General features: G+C 46.2%; 1 protein-coding gene across 1 annotated transcript in view; it reads left to right on the top strand.

The window, feature by feature from the left end:
* Positions 1 to 12472, top strand: part of LOC138491245 (disintegrin and metalloproteinase domain-containing protein 9-like) — a 2911326-nt gene that overhangs the window by 1800641 nt on the left and 1098213 nt on the right. The gene's annotated exons all lie outside the window — the stretch shown is intronic.

Genomic DNA, 12472 nt, shown 5'->3' with positions numbered 1-12472 from the left:
ATGCACTGTCTCTTCATTCTACATTCCACCTTCCTCACACATCTCTGTTGTTGACCCACCACGTTACCATATAAAACAGCCGATATCAGTCCTTTCGACCCCGAATGGGATGTTGAAAATGGAGTGAGCATTCTAAGAACTGCTTCTTAAATGACAGGGCCCAGAGACCAATGTCTCAACTGATAATATCTCAGTTGTTCCTTCTCGGTTGAATTGAATGCCTGCTGACAGCACTTGAAGGATCTGATTTCCCCTTTCTCCAAATAAGTCACGTATTCTAATACAGCCTGCTTCTCGCCAAGCTCAAAACATCCCCATTTCCATACGAGGGAAAAATTGCGGATTCCTGAATATTGGAGTGAATGTTGAGGGAAACAAAGGAGTGCCATATTTTTGATCAGGGAATCCCATGCCTCTCCAATTAACTTTGTGTCTTGACTTTCATATATATACTTAGGGCGATCAGCTTTTGTAAGTCATAATACATTGCCTAGTGGCCGAGCGATCACTGCTTTGTCCATTTCGGCCCAGATTTTACCATCTCTCTTGCCAAACCATTTAGCCTAATCTGACATGCCGCGTAGTAAGCTTTGAAGTCTGGGAACTTAAACCCTCCTCTATGTCTAGGGGCCATGAGAATAGGCGACCCGCGATCTTTTCCACTTCCATATAAATTTGAATGATAGCTTCGTCAGAGTTTCAAAACAATTGGGTGGGTATTGGTAGGGCCTGGAACAGGAATAACACCCTAGCCAGTATATCCATCTTGATCCCTGCTATTTCTCCTAGCCAGGATATTGAAAATGGTGACCATTTGGAGAGGTGTTCCTTTAAAGTTCGTTTGAGGGCTGGAAAGTTAACATTGATTAGGTCCCTTATAGTTTTGGTTAGCATCACCCCTAGATAGCTAATACATCTAGCTGCCCAATGAAACAGTGAGTTAGTTTGAGCGCTCAGTTCCTCTTCTCCATGTAACGTTAGTATAAGAATTTCTAATTTTTCCAAATTAACCCTGAGTCCAGGTACTTTTAAAAAACATTGGTAATTCCCTCTTTACCACTATCAGTGACCAAGCAGGATTGTTCAATGTTAGTACATGGCCTCCGCAAAGGCCGAAAGCTTATACTCCGTCTCGCCAAATGGAATCCCCTGTATATCCATCGATTGTTTGCGACGTTACAAGATGGGTTCGAGGTCGAGTGCAAATAACAGAGGGGACAGAGGGCATCCCTGTTGAGTGCCCCTGTGGAGAGCGATCCAATCGGCCAATTCTTCATTTATTTTTAACCTAATTGAATGGGAAACATAGCCTTTATCATTTGTCTAAATTGCTCACCAACGCCCATGTGTTTAAGTGCACCAAACATGAAGGACCACTCCACGCGATCAAATGCCTGCTATGCGTCTAATGAGAGCAGGATTGCAGATGTGTTCCTTTTCTCCACCTGTTCAAAAAGGTGGGCGACTCTCCTTACGTTATTAAATGTTTGGCATCCCTTTATAAAACCAGACTGGTCTGGCAGGATCAGCTCTGGCATTACCACTGCATTACCTCATTTCCGCACTGCCATACTACAACTTTGGTGGTGAGGCGTAGGAAAAACTTCAGCAAAAACTTCAGAAAAATGCTGGAGGTAAATCTTCCACCTTAAAGCCAAAAATCAGCAAAATCGTTGGAATCCCCATTAATGGGGGCTAACACCATATCCCGATATCCCAAGTAAAACCACAAGGGGGAAATGATGGTGACAAAATAACGCCGACACTTATGAAACTAAGCCAGCTGGCAGTACAGTGAATATATAAGAAACATGTTGGTTCCTGTTGCACCATACCCCTCAGCAAATCATCTATACAGGGTGAACAAAATGGAGACACTGTCATTTAAATAATTAAGCTTCCTTAAAGAATCCCCTGCACACAAAGTGTACATGATAGGGGACACACACATTAATCTCGATGAAGTGAAGAAATTAGACATTCACGGTCATTGATGTAGTATATACCAAACAGCCTGGGCGTATTTTGTAAAATCAATTCACTGAATTTCTTTTTTTAAACGTATTTTATTTGTTTTACAGCAAATTTAAAGGCAACTCCATTCACATGATAACTTCACAGTGACCGTGGTGAGTAAAAAGAAAATGTCCAGGTAGCGATCAAATACCAAACCATTGTATTTTCGATATCTCTCCAACTAGCCTCTACAGAGACCAGGTAGGACATCTTTGCGGAGTTGTTATTCACCAGACAGCACTGACCAAGCTCTCACCAGATAGGTGGTGTTCAGCAACAATAACTTCATGCATATTTCTTCCCCTTCTTCCCTCCCTGACACATCAGAAAAACACCCAAAGCAACACTGCTCATGTTATTAACCATAACGCTTCACTAGACTTTCTTTCCCATGCAGTTGATCTTCCCATGGACTTTTCGCTTGTCCTGCCACCTCAATGGGGTCACATCTCAGGGACATTATGAGCTACATGAGAGCCATGGTAGGGGCCCTTCCATTTAACCTAATCCCTTTCAACGTGTCCCTGTATGCAGTGTAGTATTCCAAAAAAGGAAGCCAAATCATATCTATATGAAAATGGGACTCTAGCAAGGCCGCCATAATGCTTTCCATCTGGTATATAGTATGCGCTTTCATGAGCCCTTCCCCTTTCGTTGGCAAAGTACTGCATTTCCATTTAAGTGTTAAGCACACTCTAGCTGCTAACAACAGATTTCTAGGCATGTGAGATAGGATTGTGCTTGTCTCCTCTCCATCACTTTCAATACCAAACAAGACAAGTTGCAAGTCTCCTTGTGATACCATCTATCGCCTGAATCCAATTCAGGACCTCCTTCCAAAATATCTGCACCCTTAAACACCCCCAACATTGATGCCAGTAAACACTTATTTCACCACAGCCCTCCAACAGTGCGGCGCAATTCCCGTAAAACATTTTCGACAGCCGATGTGGGGTGAGATGCCATCTCATTAATGGCCTCCTGTTATGCATTTTATATTGCATAGATATAGACGTGCTCCACACCACTTTGTATATTACGGCCCATATGTCCGATTGATTTTGCAACTCCAACTCTGCATCCCATTTAATCTCAGTGCTGGGTTGTGCAAGATGGCCTCTGGTGAGCAGCGCACTATATAATTGGTCAATCAATCCCTTCGTACCCCGGTGCTCACTCAGGCTGCGCTCGAATGCAGTGAGGGGTCTGCGGAGTGAGTCGCCCCAACGCGGGTCTCGCAGTACGCTCCTTGACTTCAAGTAGAGTAATGGTGCTATTGTGGTGCCATGAAGTGCATCTTCTAAATCTGCCTTTGATGTATGTTCCATCCCTCCACATCTACCCCGCTCTTACGAGACCTGCATCATATTGAGGCTGAAAGCGATGTACGTCGATCAATTGGCCTTGAATAGAGGGAGCCCATATACAACTGAGGGGAGAAGGCCAGGATGTTACACCCTTTATAATATGAATGGGACGCGATTGAGACCACAACACTGATAAGACTGGGTGATGCTGAATTTTACGTGGCATTGTTTGATGTGGGACCACAGCCACTCGCCTACGGTGACTGGTGAAAATAGCTCATTTTGCAGGGCTACCAGTTGTTTCTTAGGGTTTTCCCACAAGTGATCCATGAGGATGCGGAATTGCGAGGCCCTATAGTATTCAAAGAGATCAGGGTATCCCATGTCCCCCTTGTATTTTGGCAGAGTCAGGGTCGCGTATGAGACCCGGGGCTTTAGGTCTGCCCATAAGTATGCCAAGAGGAACTGTTTGACCTCTGTGTGAAAAGCCTCAGGGACAGCTACCAGGAGGGACTTGAAGAGAAAAAAAACCTAGGGAGTATGTTCATCTTAATTGATGTATTCCTAGCAACCCAAGAGAGCTCTAATTGAGACAATCTCTCTAAGTCTACCTTGATGGTACTCCAAAGGGGTCCATAGTTTGCATTGAATATATTGGCCACATTTTTCGAGATCTCTACCCCCAGGTATCTTATTCACTCCGTTTGCAATTGGAAGTCTCATTCTGCTACGAGTTGGGTTAGGAGGATCGCATTTGGCTGGAGTGTTAATGCTACCTTTTTGTTTAGGTTTGCACGGAACCCTGATAGCAAGCCATATTCCCTCAAGGACTTAAAAAGGAAAGGCACTGATTCCAACGACTGAGAGATATAAGTTAAGATATCATCCGCGAATAGCGCTAACTTATATTCCTCCCCCCACCCACCCTATCTATCACGTGGATTTGGGCATTCCTCCTTACTGCATGCGCGAAGGGCTCCACCACTAGGGCATACAAAAGGGGAGATAAAGGGCAGCCCTGTCATGTACGCTGTGTCAGGCTAAAAAGCCCTGAAGCCACTCCATTGACCAGGACTTTAATAGGCATTGCGGTATAGCGCTAACGCACCTGATGTCCATAGTTTACCCAGTCCCATCCATCTCATTACCGCGCCCAGGAAAGGCCACTCGACTCTGTCGAATGCCTTGTCGGCATCAATGAAGATTGAAATGAGCCAGTCTTCTTTCTCATCCATGATGGCAATGAGATCAAGGGTTTTGGGATGTTGTCTGCGCCCTGTTTGCCCTTCAGATAGCCGACCTGGTCAGTGTGGACTAACTAAGGCAGAGTTTGGGCCAAACGGTTGGCGAGAATGCTAGCATAAATCTTTGCATCAACATTTCTGAGCAATATTTGCAGGTATGATGGACATTCTGTGATGTCTTTACCTTCCTTGGGTCTGACTACAATTCTTGATTCAGTGAATGATGGCACGGCTTGACTCGTTTCTAGCATAGAGTTGACAAGTTTTACTAAGAAGGGAGTTAATGAGTTAGAGTTGGCTTTGTTAAAGGCTGGTGTATACCCATCCTGTCCGGGCGCCAAGCCTGCTTTCATCTTGGAGATAGCTATTTGGATCTCTTCGGCTGTGATTGGGCTATTTAGCATGTCTTGGTGTACTTGTGATAGTGGCACAATTGGGAATTTTGACAGATAATGCTCAATATCGGCCTTTGTTCCCTCTCCTTCAGCTGAATATAGGGAGGTGTAAAATCTCCAAAAACGCTCTGTGATTTCACAGGGGTTCAATAAGTCTTTCCCCATTTCGTCTTTAATTTTAGGAATTGCCCTACCTGCCCTTTGTTTTTGCAAACAGTTGGCTAACATGGTATGGGCTTTATCTCCTCTTTCATAACATTTTTGTTTTAAATATCGCAATTTAAACAATGTTTTGCCATGCCAAACATCCCTTAATTCCTTTCAGAGTTCCCTAATCTCTGCTAAAATTTCCTCTGCATCTACTGGTTCCGCACGGAGAGCCAATTCCTTGCGTGCAATCTCGGATTTCAGCTCTTTCTCCCTTCTTAACCTGATCCTATTCCTGTGTACCCCTTCTGCAATCAGGACGCCTCGAATTGTGGCCTTCGCTGCTTCCCACACCGTGTTTAGAGGCAGTTCACCCATGTCTTTCGTGATAAAGTAATCTTTTATCGCATCTGTGAGGGTATCTTTAAATAGTGCGTCCTTATAAAGGATGTCGTTACAGGTCCATCTACACTCTGTACAATAGGAAGGTCCAAAATCCAATTGCAACATACATAATTCGAGATCTGTCCAGGACACTATCTCTGTAGATGCACTTAAAATTAAGGCCTCATTCCCAGCTCCAACCAAGAGATAAACTATCTGAGAATAGGTGAGATTTGGGGGGAGTAAAAGTTAAAAGCTCTCTCCCTTGAGTGAGCCGTGCGTGTCAATTAAATGGTTTGCTCGCAGCTGACTTAAAAATCTTTCCCCCAGGGTGCCACTCAGTAGGTGTGCCCCCTGTCTCATGGAGTCCCAATCTAAACTTGGATCCACTATAATAATAAAAACACTGCCAATACCAACATACCTTCTTTCCAGCCATCGAAAAAGTCTAAAAGGGACAAGCTAAAATGTGTCTGATTCTGGTTGGGGGCATAGACAGAACAGAGTGAAACTGTGCGTGATCTTATTTTCCCTTTAAGGGCTTTAACCCTCCGTTTCCCCTCCCGGTGAACTTGCTCTATGTGGATGCCCAGCGATTTCCTGTATATAATTCCGACACCCCCCCTTTTGTGACCTCCCATTACTATCCTGTATTCTTTTCTTTAGGCAAATTCTGTCTCCTGTAAGAATAACACATCTGGTTTTGATAGCTTAAATTCTCTAGCCTGCATGGAGCGCTTTTATGGGGAGTTGAGGCCTTTGACATTGAGGGACCCAAATTTTATCCCATGAGATAGAGCCATGTTGATGCACTAAACGTTGCATAAAGATCCTGCTAGGGAGGATTATCTTAAAGTCGGCGATTGACCCGTGCATGGAGTGCTGCAAACTGAGAAATGTATAAGGTTGTGTTTGTGAAGCTTCAGTTATATTCAAGAGCCCTCCCTCAACCCTTCTGGTGCGTGTCCCCGTTCCCCTCTGTCTCCCTTTCCCCGTGAGAAATGCCATCCTACTGAAATGCCCTTGAAAAAAGAAGGGCCACACTATAGGGACCCCTCTCCAGATTAATATACATAAATTCAACAGTGCGAAGGAGTCAATGGTGGTACTGTTCCGCAACGTAACTTTACTTTAAGAACATCCAAACACTTGTGACCATTCAAAGGCTACAAACCAATTTTCCATTATCGTCGGCACTTGGGCTTTTGTACGCCTGTTAATGGAGCAAACCATCTCCTCCTGCTCAGAGCTCATGTCAACACTCCATGGGAGATTTTCGCTAACATAGTGTTCTCCCCAAGGGAGTTGATGGTCAGGGCGTGTTGTAACACTTGTATTTCCTTGTTCCTGCAGCTCGGCCCCTTCTCGGCGACAAGGGCAATGCTTTATGCAGCAGTCCTCTGGGTTTTCTGGATTTGTCTCTGTCAGTTCCTAACGTGCCTGCTTGTAAGCCCTCCAAAACTCCTCGAGCCTCATCCTCTAAAGTAACGCAGTAACCTTCTCCTTCATGTTAAAAACGTAGAGAAAAGGGAAACCCCCATCGATAACGGATTTCGTGCTCTTGTCGCCAGGTGGTCAATGAGCGGCAGCCTCTCTGTCTGTTCAGGGTGGCAGCCGAGAGGTACCGGACTTTGACACTTGATCCCTCAAACTCCATGGGCTCTCTCCTTCTCTCTTGCTCTTTGTAGGATGTCCTGCCTCTGCCTGTAATAATGACATTTGACAAGAACTGATCGCGGGCCATTTGGGGGGCTGCCAGCCCTTTGGATTCTGTCAAATTCCAAAACGGGGGCAGCAGTTGGATCAAACAGAGATGCCAATAGAGCCTTCACCCTACTCTCTACACCGGCTGGGGTGTCTCCTTACTTTTTGCTGAGGCCAATAATGCACATATTTGACCTCCGTTCCCGGTTTTCCAGGTCTTTGAGCTTCAGCTCTATGTCTCTCTTTTTGTTCCAGGTCCTGGAAACTGGCTTCACAGTTCATCCTAGCCTGCAGGTCTGAGACTGTTTCTGTGAGGCTGGATTTTATTGAGCGTATTTCCCCAAGCAAAAGGCGGATATCCAACTTGCTCGCACTGTCCCGATTGTTTCTAGGTATTTTGGTGGAGCTTTGCAGCTCATCTTGCTCCATGCCTCTTGGAATACGGCTGAATGTCTTCAGCTTTGAAAGTGTGCTCGGGTCCAGTGCTCTGATTGGCGAGAGATTCAGTGAACGTGATTGCTGGAGGCGCCTCTCGTGGTAGTTTTTCTAGGCAAATCCAATACAAGCCCGCCCTCCAAAGTTGGGGCAATAACATTTTCTGCTGGCAAACCCTGTGTTTCTTCTTTTTTATTTTAAAAGGAACTTTTCATTTTCCCGGTGTCCTCTTGTATCGCCTCTTGTGTGAGCGATCTCAGGTGCCCACCTGGCGCTGTTTTGTTGGTAATGTCTCTTTTGCGAGGGAGTTTGTGTGTTTAAAGGTGCTGCATCTGCTATACATGCACTTTCTTTTTTTTTTTAGCTTTTAGGTCTACTTTTCCCCTATGGGGAAGTGCAATTCCTAGGGCTTCAAAGCTTTGATGTTAGTGCACTATCGTGAGTGAGCCTGTCCAGTCAAATCATCACCTGCGTTCAGACTTGCAAAATTCATCCTCGTTCCTTGCAGATCTCAATGTTATTGCCCAAAGCACGCTTTTCTGCGTCGCTCCGTTACTGCCAGCGGTCCCCTGTGCCTTCTTCCACGTGTCCTAGAGGATCGGTGGGAGTAACACGCAGCCGTGTATATATGCAGCAGAGAGACCAGGCTTTTGCCTCAGTCTTGGTGCGCCCCCTCCATTCAATGGGTAATGACCCTCTTGTGTTCTGTGCACCTTGCCAGTGCAAGCGGGGGGCTACGCAACATGAAATGCAGCTCCTGGCCGGACGGTGTGCATGAAGGTAAGTGGGCCTTGCTTACGGGGCGTATTACGGGCTCAGCTCGTACCTCTCTGGCCACTTTGCATGCATCGCTGCTTTACTAAGACGAGTACTTTCACTCCTCGGGAGGGCTGAAAAGTGTTTCCGATTTCCTTCGCTGTGTGCTATGGCTGCAAAAGCTTCTGTCTTGCCAAGGACCCTGTGTCGGCCACTAGGCACGCGCCATCTTGATCCCTCAGTGTCGCAGCGACTCGCTTGACTTTCTTTGTCGCGTTCACTGTAAATTTGAGCACGGTTCTGATCCGTTCTTTGCCACTTCGTGCTCCCACTCATTAGCCTTTGAACTATGCGGTCAGGTTTTTGTGGGGATCCAGTTATGCGGGATGTTTTGCCATAATCCGGTGTCTGGAGAGGGAGACGATGGCTAGGGCAGCCATAACATCTGCACCCCCTGGTGGTTTCCCCAACAGTAGTTGTTTTTAAAAAAAAAATGTATTCTTTATTTTTGTTGCACACAGTTAATACAAACACTTAGCTGTAATATTAATATGTTCATACATTGTACAATTTCAATTACTGTTCAGAGTCAGAGTGTTCTTGCTCGGTCTTTTCAGATAGGTACAGTTTGTATATTTCCCATATATTCTCTGGCCGGGAGACAGGCCTTACCGAGTCTATGTACAGTTCCTCCATGTCATTTGCCTATACCATGTCCCTGTCTCAATCCGCCTTGGTTGGGGGATTTGCACTCTTCCATTTGAGCAGGATCGCCCTCTTGGCTAGGAGCAGACTTAAGTTCAACAGTTTCCGCCATATCGGGTTCATTTTCTCGACTACCCCCAACAGGCACATCCGTGGGGTCCTTTCCACTGGTTGATCTGCCATCCCATCCAATGCTAGACACACCTCCTCCCAATATCCCCTCAGTTTAACACACGCCCATAACATATGGTAAATGTTTGCATTTTCAGCATGGCATCTCGGGCAGTTCCCAGTCATGGCCGGATATATGCGTTTGAGCTTCATAGGAGTGTAGTGTGTTGTTTGTATTATCTTATAGTGAATTAGCCTGTATCTAGAGTTACAAGAAATCTGTTTGGTGAGTGCACAGTGTCGGGACCATTCATCGTCTTCAATCTGCTCACCCAAGTCTTGTTCCCACTTGGCCTTAGTTGTGCCTTGCTCTATCGGGCGTGTCTGGAGTATCTTATACAGTGTTGGCGCCGTTATCTTTTGGGATCCCCCCGTGAACTTATATCCCAATCCCATGTTAAGTGGTGGCTCATTAGGAAAGGTCGGACATATACTTTGTATGGCTGCCCGTATACGGGAATATTGTTGTCTGGTCCCGTGCATATTCCCGACTACATCCTTGATATCATACCACTGGGTAAAGTGCCCATCCGTGAATAGTTGACCCCATTGTGATATGCCCCTGGAGGACCAATGGCGGGCTACCTCCCCCTCTTTACTGAAGGGTGTCTGGGGGTCACCCCAGAGCGGCAGACTCGGTTGGTATATCTTATCCGTGCCATATATCTCAACTATTTTGGTCCACGCCATAGTCACCACTTTTGTTATTTTCAGGGAGTTATAATGCTTGGAAGTGGGCCTTGTAAGTTGGTGGAGCGCCAACACTGCCTCTTTTTCGGGCTGGCTCGTTGCAGGGCACGCTGGGTTAAGAAATGTTGTGGCCCACTGGGCGGCATGCTGTGCATGTGCAGACAAATAGTATAGTTCGAGGTCTGGTGCCAACAAACCGCCCTTTGGGTAGTCATCAGTAAGTACCCTCCAGCTCACCCTAGGGTGACCACCCCAAACAAATGAAACACATGCGCTAGACATCTTGGAGAATAAGGCCCGCCCCGGCCAGACTGGTACTGTACTAAATAAATGAAACAGCTTTGGGAAAATTATCATTTTTACTAAGGCGATCCTACCCATCATGGAAATGGGGAGAGCACTCCAACGCTTTAACTTCATACATAGAGCGTCTGCCAGCAGGTTATAGTTTAGTGCCCGAGACAACTGAGCCGTCCTTGCTATACATGCTCCCAGATACAGAATATGTGTCGGGCACCACTGTAGGCCATGCAGGTCATGGGGTTTACTCGTATTTTCAGTTATGGGGAACACTTCTGATTTGTTGGGGTTAAGTCGTAGGCCCGAGAGTCTACCAAATTGTTCTACTACTGCCAGGACTCTCCCCAATGTTCTGTGTGGGTTTTTTAGGTACAGCAAGATATCGTCTGCGTATAGATTTATGATGTGTGGTTTATTCCCTATCCTTAGCCCGTATGCGCTGTAGCAAGCCCTCAATATGTCCGCCAGTGGTTCTATTATTAGGGCAAACAGTAATGGCGACAATGGGCAACCCTGTCTAGTGCCCCCTCGCAATTCGAGCTTTTCTGTTAGGGTGCCATTAACTCTAACTCTGGCCTGGGGGCCTGTGTATAGTAATTGTATCCATTTCAGGAAGTTTGGACCGAACCCATAATTTCGTAAGACCCCAAACAGGAAGGGCCAGGATACCGTATCAAATGCTTTGCGCATGTCTAGTGACATGGCTATGGCTTGCTGATCTGGGGGTGTTGTAGTCAGGATCTCATGGCATCTTCTGATGTTAGTGGCTGTGGACCTGCCAGGAATGAACCCTGCCTGATCCTCATGGACCATATATGGCATCAAAGGTGTTAACCTAGTGGCGAGTAACTTTGCCAAGACCTTTGCATCCGTATTAATTAATAATAGAGGTCTATAAAACCTGCAGTCGTCCGGGGGTTTCCCCGATTTAAGCAGTAGCGTTATTACTGCTTCCCTTGTAGTCTCGGGGAGCTCTCCCCTGTCCAGGGCTTCGGTCCACATCGCCAGTAGTCTGGGCACTAAAAGATGTTTAAACTCCTTGTAGAACTCTGCGCTAAGGCCATCGGTGCCAGGGGCCTTCCCGTTGGGGAGTGCCTCAATTGCCTCCACAACTTCCGCCTCAGATATAGGAGTCTCCAACTCTCTGGTATCCTCAGCCAGTAATGTCGTTGGGATTTGGGAGAGGTAATGTTCAATCTCCGCATCCGTAGCATCGGATTGAGGTGAGTAAAGTTCTTCATAGAATGCGTGAAATGTGTCACGTATCTTACCCTGATCTGTGGTGACCGAGCCGTCCGTTGTTTGTATACATGGGATATCTGTTGATCCCCTTTCTCCCCTCACTGCTCTGGCTAACAACCTCCCCGGGCGTTTGCTTTCACCGTAGCGGCCTGCAGCCGCCGGTCTGTCAAAGTAGCGGATCTCTTGGTCCGCTGTGTCCGCATATTCGTCTAGTTTGTTTTTTATATCTAAAGTGAGTTGTGGTATCGGAGTGAGCACATATTGGGCTTGTATTGATGCTATTTGCGCTTCTAGTCGTTGCAATCTATTCCTAATGTCTTTGAGGATGCCACTTTCCTTTGACATGGATGCGCCCCTTATATACACCTTTAATGCTTGCCACAATATCACGAGAGAGGACACTGAGTTCTCATTGAGTTCAAAATATTCTTGTATGTGCTGGTCCATTGCATTTCTGTAGACCATATCCCGTAGCGCAGCCGGTTTGAATCTCCATGGGGGCCTGCCCACCGCATCGCCGGGTATTCGCAATGCCATCAGTATGGGGGAATGATCTGAGTATGTCCTGGGGAGTATCTGATTGTCGGTGACCCATGATAATACTGTGTTATCCAACAACCAAATATCTATCCAGGAATGCATGTCGTGTACTGTCGAGTAATATGTGTATCCTCTCGCAGAGGGGTGTAGTGTCCTCCATGCATCCTTCAGTCTCAAATCTGCCATGTGAGTGATAATTGTCTGTGCTGCCTTGGATAGTGCTCTCACTTGTGTCGAAGTACGGTCGATGTTCACATCAAGAATGGTGTTAAAGTCTCCCCCGCATATCAGATGGGCTGTGGGGTAGTGTGCCAGTTTCCCAAAGATTGTGGAGTAGAATTCCGGGTCATCTATGTGCGGCCCGTATATGTTAAGGAGGACTATCTCTTTATCTCGTAGAGTACCATGTACTAACACATATCTCCCCCCAGAGTCA

This window comes from Ambystoma mexicanum, chromosome 10 (genome assembly GCF_040938575.1).
Source record: "Ambystoma mexicanum isolate Mex_15411 chromosome 10, UKY_AmexF1_1, whole genome shotgun sequence".
Classification (NCBI taxonomy): domain Eukaryota; kingdom Metazoa; phylum Chordata; class Amphibia; order Caudata; family Ambystomatidae; genus Ambystoma; species Ambystoma mexicanum.
Note: the sequence above shows the minus strand (reverse complement) of the source record. Positions and strands in the feature narration are given on the sequence as shown.